The sequence below is a fragment of the Hemitrygon akajei genome, chromosome 2, assembly GCF_048418815.1.
Source record: "Hemitrygon akajei chromosome 2, sHemAka1.3, whole genome shotgun sequence".
Lineage (NCBI taxonomy): Eukaryota > Metazoa > Chordata > Chondrichthyes > Myliobatiformes > Dasyatidae > Hemitrygon > Hemitrygon akajei.
In genome coordinates, this window is record NC_133125.1 from 76,791,949 (window position 1) to 76,810,816 (window position 18,868).

Sequence of the window (18,868 nt, forward strand, 5' to 3'; positions counted from 1 at the left end):
GCTTTCTCTGCATCCAGAGATACAATACATTCAGATTCTTTGACTGAGGTTGAATAAATAATATTTAACAATCTTTAAATATTAAAATTTTTTAATAAATCCTGTTTGATCATTTGAGATAACATTAGGCAAAATATTCTCAAGTCTATTAGCTAGAATCTTAGAGAGAATTTTAAAATCTACATTTTGAATAGGTCTATAGGATACACATTCCAGTGGGTCTTTTCCTTTTTCAGGAATCAATGAAATTAATGCCTCATAAAAAGTTTTTGGAAGGTTCCCAGAGGATATAGAATCGGTAAATGTTTGATAAAGATGTGGTATAAGCATTTCATGTGTTACGGATTCAGCAACAATAAATATATAAGTGAGGCAGGGGTTTTTATAACAAATAAAACATTTATTAAACACTGAAAAACAAACCCCCAAAAAGTAAACAAACCACTAATGTAACCGGAAATCAGCTGCTGTGCGGCAGCTTAAACAGTTCTTAAAGCAATAAAGCTTAAACAGTTCTTCAAAGTAGTACTGCAAAAGTTCAAAATGCTTACAGTCCATTAAAGGAGAGACTTTTTAGACGATTTAAATTCTCTTTCATGTCGTGTTGTTGCGGTTCCCAGTCGAACTATACTTTTCCCGGAGAATTTACGAAGATGAAAATGAAATGGCTTAAAGGCACTGACTTTTCCTTTACAAAACTATACCCAATCCTTTCTGTTATATTTCGCAGGGATTAACATGGGGACAGCCAACGAATTCCTTCCGAATGAGGATCAAACAAAGTCGAACCTGTTTCACCGTCGAAATCGACTTTCCTCGATCTTTTAGCTCCCGAACTCCGATCTTCACTCTCCACTGATTTTTAACTGGCAGTATTATAAAGAAACTGCTGGCATTGACCTTTTAAACTATAGGCATTAAATAAAACTCCATCTTTCAACCAAACTGCGTCATAATATTGGACCACGCAGTGGCATGGAGTCAAAATGGCAAATCCAGCCACGAACTGCCCCTCCTCACAGGGAGGCGTCCTCCTTTCATACCCTGTAAAAAAAACCTGTCACATGATCTCTACTGGCGGGAAAATGACGTCACTCCACCATCACAAGACCACTACCTTAGGTCCAGTATAGCTTCAATACCACTGTCACGTGACAAGTACAAGATACCCACGGGTATGTAACACATGAAAAGTCTTGTAAAATTCTACCGTACAACCATCAGGTCCCGGAGCTTTCCCTAAATGCATACAGGATATAACCATATAACAATTACACCACGGAAATAGGCCATCTCAGCCCTTCTAGTCCGTGCCGACCTAGTCCCACTGGCCCGCACTCAGCCCATTTCCTGTCCATATACCTATCCAATTTTATTTTAAATGACAATACCGAACCTGCCTCTACCACTTCTACTGGAAGCTGGTTCCACACAGCTATCACTATATATATATATATATATATATATATATATATATATTTATATTTATATATAGCCTTGGCTGTGTCCTCTTGTTTAATAGGTGCATCTAATATATCAACATCTTGAGTCGAAATTTGAGGTATATTTAACCTTTACAAAAATCTATTCATAGTAATAGTACTATCAGAGAATTCAGATTTTTAACGATTAAAATAGAAATCCATAAATATCTTATTAATTTCATAAGGATCTAAAGTTTCAATTCTATCTGGTCTACGAATTTTTAAAATCTGTCTTCTGACCATCCCAGCCATTAACTGACCCGCCAAAAGCTTAGCAGATTTTTCCCCATGTATATAAATAAACTTTAGGATTTAAAAAAATGCTGTTCAATGGGAAAGGTCAGAAGCAAATCATACTGTGATTGAAGTTCGACTCTTTCTTTATATAGGTCCTCTGTAGGTTTAACTGAATACGCTTTATCTATCTCTTTAATTTTATTAATAAGCACTGACAATTCCGCTTTAGTTTTCTTTCTCAAAGCTGCTGAATATGAGATTATCTGTCCCCTAATAAAAGATTTCAACGTGTCCCATATAACCAGGTTTGACATTCCTTCAGTTGTATTAAATTCAAAAAATATAGAAATTTGCTTCTTAATAAAACTAACAAAAGTTGGATCACGTAACAGTACGGGATTCAGTCTCCACTGTGAGATTTTCAAAAAGCTATCCGAAAGCTTCAGGGTTAAGTTTAAAGGCGCATGATCTGACAACGCAACGATGTCATACGCACACTCAACAACGGAGTATAACAAACGTGTGTCTAAAAAAAAGTAATCAATTCGGGATTACTTATGATGAACGTGTGAGAAAAAAGAGAAATATTTATTGTTTGGGTTTTTATATCTCCAGATATCGACCAGGCCATATTCTAATAAAAAAGAATTAATACAGGCCGTCGCTTTATTAGGAAGCGACGGATTGGTTGATGACCTGTCAATCGCCGGTTTTAACCAACAATTAAAGTCAACACCCATAATCAACTTAAATTCGTTCAAATTCGGTAACTCAGAAAAAAGTTTCTTTTAAAAAATCAGAATTATCTACATTAGGTGCGTATACACACACCTTTTGCCCGCATAATAACCCAGTAACGATTAAGTATCTTCCAATCGAATTAGTAATAGTATTAAAGTGTACAAAAGGGATTTTGGAGCTAAGAAAGATAGATACGCCTCTCATTTTATTATCCGACAGCGAATGGTACAAAGGTCCTTTCCAACATTGAAAAAAATCTGTCCTCATCCTGTTTCCGTATATGATTTTCTTGCGCAAAAATAATATCTGCGTTGTCTTTTTAATTTCTGAAAATATCATTTTACGCTTAATGGGGTGATTCACACCGTTCCAATTCCAAGATATATTAATTTTATTAACATCCATGTTTAAAATTGAATTTAAGATTATGTGAGAGGTAATTACGTTATTAAGATGTGCAGTGACCCGAAGGAGTTAAATATTAAGCTTCTGCTAAACTGCTAACGCAAGGATGACTAAGGGGGAGGGGGGGGGGTAGTCGCTAAAGCTGCAAAGGTGTAACAGCGAAGATTGTGAAATATGCTACTGATAATAACATGGAGGATGTAACGGTCGTCTATGGGTTGTAACAGAAAGACAACTCCAGATATGGAATGGAAAAGTACTAAGCTCAAGAATGTGCACTTCCTGGCTCTTCTGGGCTAGGAGGGGAGGAGTTAAGAGAGACATATAAAAGTTGGAACTGTGTAAGGCTCGGGGTCCCTTTTTTTTTAAGACACCCAGCTCTGCAGACCTGTTCTAATAAGCTTTGTTTCCTTGAATTTGTCCTTGGCCATTATTCAGGGGCAGGACGTTTCTGACAACCTGGGGGCTCGTCCGGGATCCACACTCCGGCCGTGAAGGGGGCAAGGAAGGACATCGGAGAAGGTGCACCCTGCCGAGTTCGGCAGTCCCTGATTCCTTGCTCGTCGCCCCGCGCGGCTTAAGCGAGTGATATCCGGTGGACTCAAGGAAACAAAGAGGGGTTGTCGAGGCAGTCGAGACAGTGAGGGATCGAGTAATTCCTGTGCACAGGACCCAGGTAAGAGATCCTGCAGAGACGTAGTACACGAGAATTGTGGAACTACGGTGTTACCCTGCAGGTGGATTGCTGGGCGATCGCGGGAGTAAAGGTTCCGGAATTGGACAGGAGTGATCGAGTTAGGTGGGTCACATTTAAATTAAATTCCTGCAGAGACGTGGTGCGCGAGGAGTGCGGAACTACGGTGTTACCCTGCAGGTGGATAGGAACCAGGCAAGTCCTCGAGATGGTGAATAAGGGGTCTAAGGGAGAAAAGGGTAAAGGAAATCCAGGCGCCAACGATGAAAAATACACCGGGGTACCCCCTGATAGTCCCTTGGGACGGATGTTAGAAAATTGGGATTACGGGAGACGAAAAGGGAAGTCAAAGAAAAAGATGATACAGTACTGTGAATTCTGGTCCCGCCAGACGATCCAAGGGTCGGCTGTGTGGTGGCCTAAGTTCGGGTCTAGCGAGGATTGGGTACAACAAGCCCTTAATTTGTACGTGAATTCAAAAGCTAACGTTAAACCCGAAGAAAGTGATTATGCCCTATGCTGGTTACCAACGACAAATAGTTATAAATTGAAAACGATAAATGAAGGGGGACAGAAAAAGAATACATGGGAGGTGCTCGACCACCTGCCGCCCCCATATGTGCCCCCTACCGCTCCGCAAATCGAAGACCCTGAGGCAAGGGGAAGAGAAAATGAGTCGGCAGCTGCAACTGGAGAAGATGCAGACCAGGGTGAAGAGGAAACGGAGCGTGCAAAACCGCAGGTTATAGGAGCCAGGAGGAGGGAAACCAGGTCACAAACAGCTAAAACTCACAAAGAGGAAGTCGAACAGACCGCCAGACTATGTCCTCTGAGAAAAGTGCCTATGGGAGGAGCAAATGGAGGGACGGGGTATGTTAATGTTCCCCTGACTAGCACCGAGGTACGGAATTTTAAAAAGGAAATGAAAGGCCTATTAGAAGACCCCGAGACGGAGGTTGGCCAACAGCTGATTCGTGTTGAATTTGTATCGAAGGCATGGCCAGATATAAGGAAAAAGCTGGAAAAACTAGAAGATTGGAATACTAAACCCTTAAGTGAGCTACTTAGGGAGGCACAGAAAGTGTTTGTAAGACGGGATGAAGAGAAGCAGACAAAAAAGCAGCCAAGATAATGGTTCAGACGGTCCAACAGGTGACCGCAGATAAAAGAGAAAGGAGAGACCCATGGCCGGGACGAAGTAGCAGTCAAGATCGAAGTAGGGGACCCAGGAGGGCCACTAGATGTTTTCACTGCAACGAAGAGGGACACGTCAAGCGCGAGTGCCCCAGATACCGACGGGAAGTGCGCTCGTACGCCATGATGGAAGAAGAGTACTAGGGGGGTCGGGGGTTCCAACCCTTGGGGAAGAAAAATTATCGGCAGGAACCCCTGGTAAATTTGAAATTACGTCCCCAAGGGTGTGACACAACCTTCATGGTCGACTCAGGAGCTGAAAGATCGAGTATAATAGAGATACCATCAGGGACCCAGAGCGGAGCAAAATTGATGGGAGTATCCGGTATTGGAGGGAGAATAATACAAGTACCTGTTACAGAAAACGTGAAAGTTGAACATGAGGATAGGGTAACGGGACAGGACCTACTTTTGTTACTCTCTGCGGGATTCAACCTACTCGGGCGGGATCTGCAAGTCAGGCTAGGCATCGGAACTGTGCCCAGGAACGGGAAGATAGTGGTACAGCTGTTTGCCCTCAGGGAAGAAGACGATAGGAAAATAAGCCCGGAGGTATGGTACAAGGAAGGGAACCGGGGGGGTTTGAACGTCCCCCCCCCCTCCTTGCAAATCTTACTATTACCTAACAGTTCCCCGGTACGGAGAAAACAGTACCCTATTTCAATGGAAGGGAGGAAAGGACTGCAACCGGTATAAGACAATTCCTGGGACTGGTAGGGTACTGTAGGATTTGGATTGAGAATTATACCCCGCTAGTCAAATTTCTATATGACAAACTCGGACAGGAGGAGCCCCTTCTAAAGTGGACTACGGAGGAAGAACAGAAATTTAATTATATCAAAGGGCAACTGATCCGTGTCCCCGTGCTGGCCCTGCCGGCATTGGAGAAATCCTTCCAGTTGTATGTTAACACCGCGGAGGGAATGGCGCAGGGGGTCCTCACACAGGAGAGAGGGGGAAGACGGCAACCAGTGGCATTTCTATCCAAAATGTTGGACCCGGTATCGCGTGGGTGGCCCACTTGCGTGCAGGCCGTGGCAGCGACTGCAGTACTGGTGGAAAAGGCTCGGAAATTGACTTTGGGGGGGGGGGGGGAAGGATCACAATACACTCCCCGCATTCTGTCAGTGCCTTGTTAGCCCAGAAAGCACATCGCTGGTTGACTGACTCTCGCATCCTGAAGTATGAAACCATCCTGATGGTAGGTGAAGATTTGAACTTTACTAAGGACTCCAGTTGTAACCCGGCCCAATTCCTATATGGAGGCTCAGATAATGAGGAACCGGAGCACGACTGTATCGAGCTTGTCGACTTACAAACCAAAAGCAGGGAGGACTTGCAGGAGGTTCCATTAGGGGAAGGACAGGACCTGTACATAGATGGATCATCCCGATGTATCAACGGAACCCGATACAGTGGGTACGCTGTCATTGACGGAAGAAAAGGAGGAGTAGTGTAGTCAGGGAGACTCCCAGGAAATCGGTCTGCCCAGTCTTGTGAATTGTATGCGCTGCAGAGAACATTAACGCTATTAAAAGAACAAGTTGGTACAATATACACCGACTCCAAATACGCTCATGGTATAGTGCATACATTTGGGAAGATCTGGAAAGAAAGGGGTTTGATAACAGCAAGAGGGAAGGGGCTGGCACATGAGCAAATGATAGAGACCACCCTGGAGACACTCAGGTTGCCAGCAGAGATTGCCGTTGTGCATGTACCCGGACACCAGAGAGGATCAACCCCTGAGCCTAGGGAACAGGCTGGCAGACGAAGAGGCGAGACGGGCAGCCCTTGAGGAGCCGATAAGACTCCTGACTTTGATCCCAATGCAAGAAGGGATCATCAAGCCCCCAGTCTTCTCCCAAATTGAAATCGACAAGATGAATCAGCTGGGAGCCCGACAGGACCCAGATGGAAGGTGGAAGATCCCCGATGGCAGGCAGCTCCCAAATAAAGAGGTTACCCGGAGTATCCTCCAACGATTGCACCAACAAACCCATTGGGGAGTGCAGGCCATGTGTGACACGATTCTGAGAGAATATGCATGCAAGGGAATCTACACTTTGGCCCAACAAGAGGTAACTGGATGTCCAGCGTGCCAGCGAATAAACAAGAAAGTGATGCGATCCATCCCAAGAGGTGTGCAACCCCTGGCCATGAGACCCTTCCATAGAATCCAAATCGACTTCACCGAGCTGCCCCCAGTGCAGAGATGGAAATACTTATTGGTAATCGTGGATCACTTTACACGCTGGGTGGAAGCATACCCAACTACTAAGGCAGATGCGCCCACAGTAGCTCGGATACTACTTGAGAACATAATCCCCAGATATGGAATTGTGGGGTCCATAGAATCTGACCGGGGGACACACTTCGCCTCCGAGACGTACCAGTTAATTTGCGATGCACTTGATATCGAATGGAAGTACCATACCCCGTGGCATCCCCAGAGTTCAGGAAAAGTAGAACGAATGAACAGCACCCTGAAGGCACAGCTAACCAAGTTGATGTTGGAGACCAAGCTACCATGGACCAAGTGCTTGCCGATCGCTCTCCTGAGAATACGTACAGCCCCGGAAGGACATAGGAGTATCTCCTTATGAGATGCTCTTTGGACTGCCATATTGGAATAAAATAGAGGGGTATCCCACTCTACAGGGGGGTGATTTATTTGTAAAGGACTATTTACTGGCCTTGTCCCGTTCCTTTGCAGAGCTACGCAAGAAAGGTCTGCTCGCCCAGACGCCGCCACTTGACTTCGCTCTACACCAAGTAACCCCAGGGGATTGGGTTCTGGTGAAAACCTGGAAGCCAGAGAAGCTCCAACCGCAGTGGGAAGGTCCCTTCCAGGTCCTGCTCACAACTGAAGCTGCAGTTCGGACAAAAGAAAAAGGGTGGACACACGCGTCAAGAATAAAGGGGCCTGTGAAGCCTGAGAGCGGTGACGAGTGGACCTGTGAACCAGGAGAAAAACCATTGGTGGTGAAACTAAAGAGGCAACAGAGATGAGTCGCATGAAGAGCGCAGTAATATGGATAATTTGTATTATACTGTGTATATTATGTGTTGGGAGGATGGAGGGAAAATGTGATAAGTGTCGAACAACAGTGCGGGTGGGAAGTCGGGTCTTCCCTGAATCCTTCGTATCCCACTCGCATGTAAATGACCGTTGTTATGATAAAAGCAGAAGAGAAGAGTGTTGGGAAAATGGTAAGCGGTACTATCAAGTCTATAATAAAGGCTATTTAGGACAAGGGGGAATCATGGGAAGTCTCAGCTGCCCCCGGAATGACAGGTGGTTATGTGTAAATAAGGGGGGACAATGGGATATTCCTTCCAGTTTGGTTAAGAGACATGTAGATAAGGTAATACAGACAGTAATACAAAATAGAAAAAGAAGGAAGCAGAGAAGCGCCAATCCGAGAAAAGTGCGGTAGTCTCAATGAGCCCGTCCATCTATCAGGAAATAGAAAAAGAGATTGCACATCTTAAAAGAAAAAGGGTGGATTTGTGAGAGGTAATTACGTTATTAAGATGTGCAGTGACCCGAAGGAGTTAAATATTAAGCTTCTGCTAAACTGCTAACGCAAGGTTGACTAAGGGGGGGGGGGTGTAGTCGCTAAAGCTGCAAAGGTGTAACAGCGAAGATTGTGAAATATGCTACTGATAATAACATGGAGGATGTAACGGTCGTCTATGGGTTGTAACAGAAAGACAACTCCAGATATGGAATGGAAAAGTACTAAGCTCAAGAATGTGCACTTCCTGGCTCTTCTGGGCTAGGAGGGGAGGAGTTAAGAGAGACATATAAAAGTTGGAACTGTGTAAGGCTCGTGGTCCCCTTTTTTTTTTAAGGCACCCAGCTCTGCAGACCTGTTCTAATAAACTTTGTTTCCTTGAATTTGTCCTTGGCCATTATTCAGGGGCAGGACGTTTCTGACAGATTATATAAATGAAATGTTACACAAGCACAGATTACACCAAGAGGTACGGATACAACCAGAAGAAATGACGTATTTACGAGAAAAAAATCCATCAAAAGAACTGCCCAATCAAGAAAAAAACCTACTGTAATAGCCCCCTCCCCCCCTCCCAAAAGGTGAGAAATCCAATGACCAATAGGCTGGCCACATGATAAACTAATAACCCTTGACCCTATTCTCCATTTTGCAGCTACGAATATTAAATTAAAGCAAAAATCCCACGCAAAATAGCCATAATAAAAAGTACAAAGTTCAAATACTACAATGTTATGTCTAACAGTAATAAAAACATAATCGGCAACGGCATCTTAAAATCAGCTAAAGTATCTTAATCACATATTCAAAAAAGAATAAATCCGAGCAAATAATATTACAAAGTTCTTTCTCTCGAAAAAAGAATACATGAGTATAACAAACCTAAAACTATATTAGTATTGAAACAAATAAAAAAAATAAAAAGATTAATACACGACAGGTCCTGTGCGGACCATTAGAGTATAATACTATAAAAGTTCCCTACAAAACAGTTATGTATATACTAATAATTAATAGGGGGAAAAATTTAATCAGCCACGTCCTATTCCAGAGACTAAAAAAAAGTATAGAATAAACTTAGCTCAGAAGATCCATAAACATCTCATACAACAAAATACTTAAGAATTACCTGTTGAGTAAATGGGTTAACTTTAAGATTTTATTCAGTAGGTTTAAATTTAAGATTTTTAATGTACTCCCATCCCTCCTGGGGAGAGTAGATTCTCAGTGACTGAGACTTTTCAAGAAAGATTATCAGCCTTGCTGGGTAGCGAAGAGAGGGGTATAAATCTATTTTATACATTTCACTTATGACTTCTCGGTATTTCCTTCTTTCGGCAAAGATTTCAGAAGGATAGTCTTCAACTATACGAATTTCTGCCAATTTAAAGATTAACTTTCGCTTTTTTCTGGCTTCTCAAAGTATGGCTTCTTTAGTTGTATAATAATGCAGGGAGAGTACAATTGGTCGAGGATGTAATTCAGGTGAATGCTGAGAAAATGCTTGAATAGATCATGTTCATTCTCAATTCCGGTTGTAGTCTGCTGAAGTGTTTGAAGCTGAAAATCCAGATTTTTCAGAGAATCTTGAACCATAGAGATAGCTTCTTAAAGCTTCCCGTTTGAGCCTGTCAGCTTATCAATTGTGGTATTAAGCGACCCAAATTCCGACTTCATGTCTTGTATTGAAAAAAATATTCCTGCTAAAGTAACAAGTTCCTCCGCCTTCTTGGTTTGTTCCATTTGCTCCGTTTCAGGAAAAGTCTTGCCGCTTCTCAGTTCAATACCAGAACGACTTTTTTCAGCCATTGTAATTAATTCGGAAATCCTTCAGTAGAAGTAATAAATCATCAAAGCTAATAGGCATCTGTCAGTGGGATATAAAGTACATAAAAAAGTGAGCCGCTAAGAATGCGACTTACCCTATGCGCTGCAAAATGGCGTATCTCCGTCAAAAATCTAATTACATTTAAAATCAAATTCCTGTTACTGAAACCCGGCACATTTTTTGCAAATGTAGTTAATAGTGGAGTGTCTGGGAACTCAGTTCTCTTAATTTCTTGCAACCCGTAATGGAAATGAGATTGAGAAACCACTTAACTGTAACTAATAAACTCCTTAACCCACAACTGAAACAGCAACGGCAGCAATTCTCCGCTCGACATGGATGGACGGATTGATGGGGAATCTGGCCGTAACAATTCCATGTCAGTGAATTGGGAGGAATTTAAAGCACCGGGATTATACTGGGAAGATGAACCGGTTACTCCAACTTCACCTTAGCTCTTGTTAGAGTCAGACACAAAATATGCGCAACTTGTCTAAATTTTTGTACAACTCTTGTACTGAAATTGTGAGTGGCTCTTAAAAGAGCCGGTATGTTTTCGATCATCCCACTGGGAAGCTTTACTTAGAGCTGATGAACTTGGTCACAACTTTTGTCCCTTCTGACACGGCATGTTTGGCCAGCTCCCCGGGCAGCAGCAGGCGCACAGCAGTTTGGATCTCCCGGGAAGTGATGGTCGACCGCTTGTTGTAATGGGCCAGGCGGGAAGCCTCACCCCCGATGCGCTTGAAGATATCATTCACGAACAAGTTCATGATGCTCATGGCCTTGGAAGAGATGCCAGTTTCGGGGTGAACATGTTTCATCATGAAGGGGTTTGTTCCTCTGATGTTAGTCTTAAAATACACTGGGGTTTAATATTGTGGATCTGTGACAAATAAATCAGTTCCATTTCAAATCCTGTGTCTCAGGTACTTCCTGCCTGTCACACAGCTAATGTACAGTAGAGAGGCCACTCAGTCACCTGGTACCTGCTGGGGTTCCTGTTCCACACCAGAGCTTTCGAATCCATCCCTGCTGTTCACCACTCACTCACCGTATAATGTTCAAGTTACAACTGGTCACCAATCTGTTGTTCACCTTGAATTTCCTCCATGACTTTCTGTAAACTGCAGAGCAATTATTCGCTGAGGTTTTGTCCCAAATATTCCTCATTCCTCAGGGCTCTGGACCAAGGATGAAGACTTGTGTGGTTAAAATCTTTCTGCCCTGCTCTGTTCAATGTTTTGGGTCATTTTTACAGATTTCGAAGGGTGTGCCTCGCACAACTGGACAGTTGCAATAAAGAAGTCTAAAGTATGACAGCAGAATGGTGGGTAAATATTCAATGGAGCAGAAACAAGAGTGGTCAGCACAAATGAGGGCTTTGGGGCTCCGGATATGATGGAGGCTGGAGTTTACGGGGAGTAGTGGGAAGGAATCAGACCAAGAGGATGAAGCTACAATTGATAGTTCAGCAACATTTGGAAAATTGACTGAAAAGAGGTTCATGTTTGCAAAATGCTGGAGGATCTCAGTAGGTCAGGTAGCATCTATGGAAAGGAATAGAGTCAATGTTATGGGACAAGATCATGTCTAGACTGTTTATTACTGTTGGCCAGAAAGAATGACAATCTTCAAGTCAGTGAATTCAGATGAATCAAGGACAGTGGAAGCAGTCTTGGTTCTTGCCGTGTGCTTGGGGGATAGAGGCTGCTATTTTGTGAAGAGACTCGATTCTCCTTTTTGTGAGCTTGACATGCTGGACTTGATTAGTGTTTTAAAGATGGCACAAAGACTCTTCAGGTAATCTGCTGGACTGGAGGTAATTTCCAAATAAAGAGTTATTTGTAAGGTGTTCTCTGGTTGGCTATAACATGCAGGATTGTGAATGCCTGAGGCGATTCAAGCTCATTGCTGACTGAGAATGAAGAGCCATGAGTCAGCAACTATCCCTTGATGGGAAAAGGATAATAGATGGATGCTGGCTTGGACCAGAGCCAATGACCAGGTGTTAAAGGCCAAACACATGACCTGCGGCCAATGACACGGGAATGCAACATTTGAATTGATAAGCAATGGATATAAAAGTGGATGCTTTGTGTGTGCCGGTCGCGGTAACTTCGAAGAATAACCATCGCAGATACAAGCGAGAAGAACCCTGCGTGAAGCACGTGGACAGTGAACCGGGACCACGAGGAACAAGGAGCGCCTGGCCAGCGTAAATTCCTCCACCCGGTTAATACCTTTGCTATTCTTTGACTATCCAGGAGAGTCAGGGATCCTTAGCAGGTGTGCACACAAGGTATTTAGTGTATGAATTCACGTATTTGTTAGTTTGAACAATAAAGGTAATTGTCAGTAAATACAGATCTCTCTGTGCCTCACTCAGAATCATTGGAAGAGGTAGAAGCGGTATCTCTCTCTCTTTTTCCAACATTACTCTGCTGAGATGCTGCCTGACCTGCTGAGTTCCTGCAGCACTTTGTGTGCGTTATTTTATAGTTTATTCCCAGCGTCTGCTGAACCTCGAGTTTCATATCTATGTTTCTAAGTGAGTGGGACTTTGACAGTTTTCATATGAAATGCTGTTGACATTAAGTAATAAACAAGAGAAAATCTGCAGACGCTGGAAATCTAAGCAACAGACACAAAATCCTGAAGGATCTCGGCAGGCCACGCAGCATTTATGGATAGAAGTACAGTCGACGTTTCAGGCTGAGACCCTTTGGAAAAAGCCTTATAAAACTCTCCAGAGAATCAAGTCCTGGGGATTTTCCAGAATGCAATTCTTGAATAACCTGAGCAATTTCCTCCTGGGAAATGGGTTGATCCAATTGCCTACAGTCATCCATCGAAAGATTAGGAATGTTTAATTGACCTAAAAAATCATTCATTGCAATATTATCAGTGAGTCAGAACTAAACAATTTGGAATAAAATTCCCTAAAAGTGTCATTAATTTCAACGTGATCAGTTGTCATATCCCCATTAATTTTACGTAATTCTTTAATTTGCTGCTTGGCTATAAATGGCTTCAATTGATTAGCCAGTAGCTTACCAGTTTTATCTCCGTGAATATAAAATTGACTTCTTTCTTTTAAAAGCTGGCTTTCAATTGGATACGTTAAAAGGAGATCATATTTAGTTTTAGTTTCAATATGTCTCAATGTTTCAGGATCAGGTACCGAAGCATATTTACGATACAGTTGTTTTAACTGATTAGCTAGTTCATTTATCTCTTTGTTAGCTTTTTAAATGATGTTTGCAGTATAAGAAATAATCTGACCCCAGATATATGCTTTAAAAGTATCCCACACTCAGGTGGGAGGAACAACACCTTGTATTCCGTCTTGGTAGCCTTAAATTTGATTGCATGAACATCAAAATCTTTATCTTCCAGTCATGCTCTCCCCTCCTTCATCATTTCCCATCCCCTTTTCCCTCTCACCTTATCTCCTTGCCTGCCCATTTTCCCTCCTTTTCTTTCTTCCATGACCTTCTGCTCTCTCCTATCAGGCTCCCTCTTCTCCAGCCCTGTACCTCTTTCCCCAATGAACTTCCCAACTGATTGCTTCATTCTTCCCCCTCCCAGTTTAACCTGTCACATCGTGTTTCTCTCTCCTCTCTCCCAGCTGTTAAATTTACTCATCTTTTTAAACTCCAGTCCTTGCTTATACCACATTCATGGTCTACCCTTACAGATTCCTTCAAGGTAGGAAGATTACCAAGTCTTTTTACAAAGCTTCCATTTCGCTTATTCTCAAAAAGAATAAGAATCCTACTGAATGTTCTTTGTATAGACCTAATGATACCAAAATTTTATCTGAAGTGTTGGCTCACAGACTTGAAAATATTATATCTTCTATAGTTTTGGATGATCAGACAGGATTTATTAAAAACTGATTTTATTAAAAATCAACATTCCCATTTTAATATACGATGTTTGTTAAATGTTATGCATTCTCCATCTAAGGAAATATCAGAATGTGTGATATCTTTGGATGTGGAGAAGGCCTTTGACAGAGTTGAATGGAATCAACTTTTTACATCCTCAGAAATTTTAAATCATGGACCTAATTTTATTCATTGGATTAAATTACTTTGTTTATTTCCCTCCGCTCGGGTTCTTATTAATCTTCAGAATTCTAAACCCTAGAACTAGACAAGGTTGTCCTTTGAGCCCCCTGCTTTTTGATTTGGCATTAGAACCCTTAACAATTGCTTTTTGAGAGTCTAAAGAGATTACTGGTATCTTAAGGAGAGGTACTATTCATAAAGTGTCACTCTATGCTGGTGATTTATTGCTTTTTATATCTAATGTTACAACATCTTTACCACTTGTGTTCCATTTACTGACTAATTTTAGTCAGTTCTCAGGATATAAATTAAATTTACAAAAGAGTGAACTGTTTCCTTTAAACAATTTAATGCTATCTGATATTAACCTTCCCTTTAAAATTTTAAGAAAACAAATTATGTATTTAGGAGTAATAATCACTAAGAATTATAACGATTTATTTAAGGAAAAATATTAAACTTTATTGAATTATGTTTAAAAAAAGCACTTTCTAATTGGTCACCTCTTTCTTTATCATTGATTGGCCAAATTAATTTTATTAAAATGAATATATTACGTAAATTTATATCCCTTTTTCAAGCTGTGCCTGTTTTTAATTCCTCAATCTTTTTTTTTTGACTCCTTAGATTCAATTCTTTCTTCCGATATATGGAAGAATAAAAAATCTCGAATAAATAAAGTTCACCTTCAAAAAACCAAACAGAATGGAGGCTTTGCCTTACCCAATTTTAGATTATATTAGTGGGCAGTTAATATACAAAATATTACGTTCTGGATATATTACATTAACCATGAGAATTGCCCTGTATTAGTGGTCGCCAACCTGTTGATTGCGATCGACTGGTCGATCTTTGAGACTTTCCCAGTAGATCCTGAAAAAAAAAGTAAAATAAATACACAAATACTGTTGAGAAATTGTTTCTGGTTTGCGGGGTTTTAGTTCCGTTCTTTCTGCCCAGTGTGCATGTGTGTAGCTCCCCTGCAGTACACAGAGGAAACGATATGAGTCAGCTGCACCTTTCCTCATTCCCTGTCATGCCCACTGCTGAACTTGAATACACACATGGTCATCAGTCGCCTACACACGGTGATAACCTTGCGGCAGGGATCACTGGTTGGCCTCGGGCGTCCAACAGGAAGTGCCATTGCAAACGGCCTGGAGCGCAGACAGATGGGCGCCACCTCTAGACTTGTTTACCACACTGAATGTTTGTGGGGGAACCTGGTGTTAAAATATTCACAGACGACCTAATTCGGGCTCAGCGTTTTTTAAGTATCAGAGCAGCTACCGCATTGCGATCTACTGAAGCAAACTTTGGTCGGCCGATAGATCCTACAAGGGGGGTGGACACGTGCTGTCGCACCCCTCGCTTGGTCAGTCGCTCTCTCCGGACTGCGACCGCCGCGGCCCCAGTACGGGGATCACCGGCCCTGACCTTGTCCTCTCACCCCACCCATGACCAGCCACACCTGGCCAAGGCGTCTGGCGGCAGGCGGGCGGGAGGCTGCAGTTCGGGCCGGGAACTGCTTCGGCACCTTGAGTCCAAGCACCCCGTACTTAAAGATAAATGCTTTGAGATGTTTCAGCGGAAAAAACGTGAGCAAGTGGGACAGAAGCTAAGTGCCGAGAGCCGCGAAAACTAAATTGTGGAATAGACTGGACATAAGGAACCTGCTTTGAGTATCGGTGTATTCCGGTCATGTTTAACCCCCCACCGTCAGCCGGTTCGCAAAAATATTGTCAATATTAAACAGGTCCACGGTGCAAAAAAGGGTTGGTACCCCTGGTGTTTATACATTATTTCTACTTCTGTGTTGCAGGGTTTTACTTCCGGTCTTTTCTGCCCTGGTGCACATGGGTGTAACTAATCGATCTGGGGTTGATCTTGCCTTTTACTAAGACCAAGGTAGGGGATCTTGGGCTTAAAAAGGTTGGTGACCACCACCCTATATGGGTTTCTTTGGAAGTCAATTCTGTTATGAAATTTTCCATTATTTCTTTACTTGGATCCTTGCTTTATCTTTAAATAAACTAACTGACAATGTGGTGGTCAAACATACTTTGAGGATTTGGTTACAGTTTAGAAAACATTTTGGTTTATTGAGATTCTCCCTCGAGTCCCATCCTTTCTAATTGTTTTTTTTTAAACCATCTTTAATGGACCAATCTTTTAAATAATGGGATAGATTGGTTATTAAACGATTTCAGGGTTTGTTTGATGGAGGGAATCTTTCTTCTTTTGTGAACTTTCAATTAAATTTAACATTTCAATTAAATTTAACATGTACTTCCTTAGAAGGTTGGCGTCATTCAATGTTTGTAGTGAGATGCTGAAGATGTTCTATAGGTCAGTTGTGGAGAGCGCCCTCTTCTTTGTGGTGGCGTGTTGGGGAGGCAGCATTAAGAAGAGGGACGCCTCACGTCTTAATAAGCTGGTAAGGAAGGCGGGCTCTGTCGTGGGCAAAGTACTGGAGAGTATAACATCGGTAGCAGACCGAAGGGCACTGAGTAGGCTACGGTCAATTATGGAAAACCCTGAACATCCATTGCATAGCACCATCCAGAGACAGAGAAGCAGCTTCAGTGGCAGGTTGCTATCGATGCAATGCTCCTCAGACAGGATGAAGAGATCAATACTCCCCAATGCCATTCGGCTTTACAATTCAACCGCCAGGAGTAAGATATGTTAAAGTGCCGGGGTTAGGACTCAATGTATTTAAGTAAACTACTTATGAACTTTTTAAAAGCTATTATTAATGCTTTTTGAGAGGGTGATTTTAGATGTATATCATATTTTTACTGAGTTAAGTATTGTATGTAATTAGTTTTGCTACAATAAGTGTATGGGACATTGGAAAAAATGTTGAATTTCCCCATGGGGATGAATAAAGTATCTATCTATCTATCTATTTATCTATCTATCTATCTATCTATCTATCTATCTATCTATCTATCTATCTATCTATCTATCTATCTATCTATTTCCAATACTCACTTCATTTGATATTTACAGATTAGGGATTTTTAAAGATACCAACTACATACATTTCCTACAAGCCCAGATAAGAAGATAATAGATACAATTTTTAATCTGAAACCCTTCGACAATGGTTCAATATCTCACATTTATGGTCTGCTGTTGGAACTGAGAAAGACCTCTTCAGATAAAATTAAAGGAGACTGGGAAAAGGATTTACAGATTATCATATCTGAAGAGAACTGGAAGACTATTTTAAAATTGATTAATTCTTCATCATTGTGTGCTCATCATTCTTTATTACAATCCTAAGTGGTATACAGAGTTCATATGTCTAAAGACAAGCTTTCTCATTTCTACGTAGATATTTCCCTACTGTGATGGATGTACTAATGGAATGGCCACACTAATTCATATGTTTTGGGCATGTCCGAGCCTTGTAAAATTTTGAATAGATGTATTTCAAAAGTTTTCTGTACTCTTCAATGTTAATTTTAAACCCAATCCCTTGACTGCCAGGGTTGGTATTGTTGAGGATAGTATTACAAAACTGAAGCAATCTAATTTGCGGGAATTGGCCTTTATGTCTCTTATGGCCAGGAGGGCGATCTTGCTCAAGTGGAAGGAGGCTGCCCCACACACTCATGTTCAGTGGCTATCTGAAGTCATGTTGTGCCTTGATCTAGAGAAGATTCATTATTCGATTTCTGATTCAAAACATGATTTTCTAATGTCATGGGGACCCTTTCTGAGTTATTTTCATATTGTTTGAACTGTTATTAAAGTATGGATCTGAGTCATTATTATTATTATTATTATTATTATTATTATATTATGTGGTAAGGTTTTTTTTTCTTTTTTTCACCAACCAGCTCATTTTGGTAGTGGGGGTAGATATATTTTTAATAAAATACAATCATTTTACTTTATTTAATTTCATAATTCAATCTTTTTTTATACATGATTGATTTGGAATATGGGACACTGTGATCATATTACTGTGATTTAAATATAATGTAATGCATATTACTTGTATCCTTATTAATTTTGTAGTTATATCCATGCAATTTATATAATATTAATAAAAATATTGAAAGAGAAAAGTGGGGAAAAGGAGGCAATGGCCAGGCAAGGAGATAAGGTGAGAGAGGGAAAAGGAGATGGGGAATGATGAAAGAGGGGAGAGCATGACTAGAAGATCAAGAAATCGATGTTTATGCCATCAAATTTCAGGCTACCCAGATGGAATATAAGGTGATGTTCCTCCCACTGTCTCATTGCAACAGCACTGGAGGCCATGTATTGACATGGACACTGAATATATATTGGAAGCTCACTGCAGTAAAGTAGCTGCTGAGTCTTCTGCATAAAAATATTGATTGCTTTTGAGATATATTGCATGGAACCAGTGCTTGCCCCTCAAATTTATCCAGTATGTTAACAACACTACGTCATGTCTCTTTTCCCAAAAATAACGCAATTGCTCAATTACATAATTGCACAATACATTCCATAAGTTTAACAAAAGGGACATCAGTGATAATGGTCTATAACTGGAAGGATCTGATGGTGGGGGGGGGGGGTGGTGCTTCCCAGGTTTTTGAATAGACACGACAATTGCCATTTTCCATGAGGAGGGAAGATGGCTTCAACTCCAATTATGTTTCAAAAAATGTAAAATTATCTCAAGAGAGTTGTTGGCCATATGT

General features: G+C 41.5%; 1 long non-coding RNA gene across 1 annotated transcript; it reads left to right on the forward strand.

The window, feature by feature from the left end:
* Positions 1 to 2,898: 2,898 nt before the first annotated feature.
* LOC140714278 (uncharacterized) lies at positions 2,899 to 8,659 on the forward strand. The gene is made up of 2 exons (XR_012095853.1): positions 2,899 to 3,543; positions 7,472 to 8,659. It is a non-coding gene; the product is annotated as an uncharacterized lncRNA (long non-coding RNA).
* The last annotated feature ends 10,209 nt before the right edge of the window (positions 8,660 to 18,868 follow it).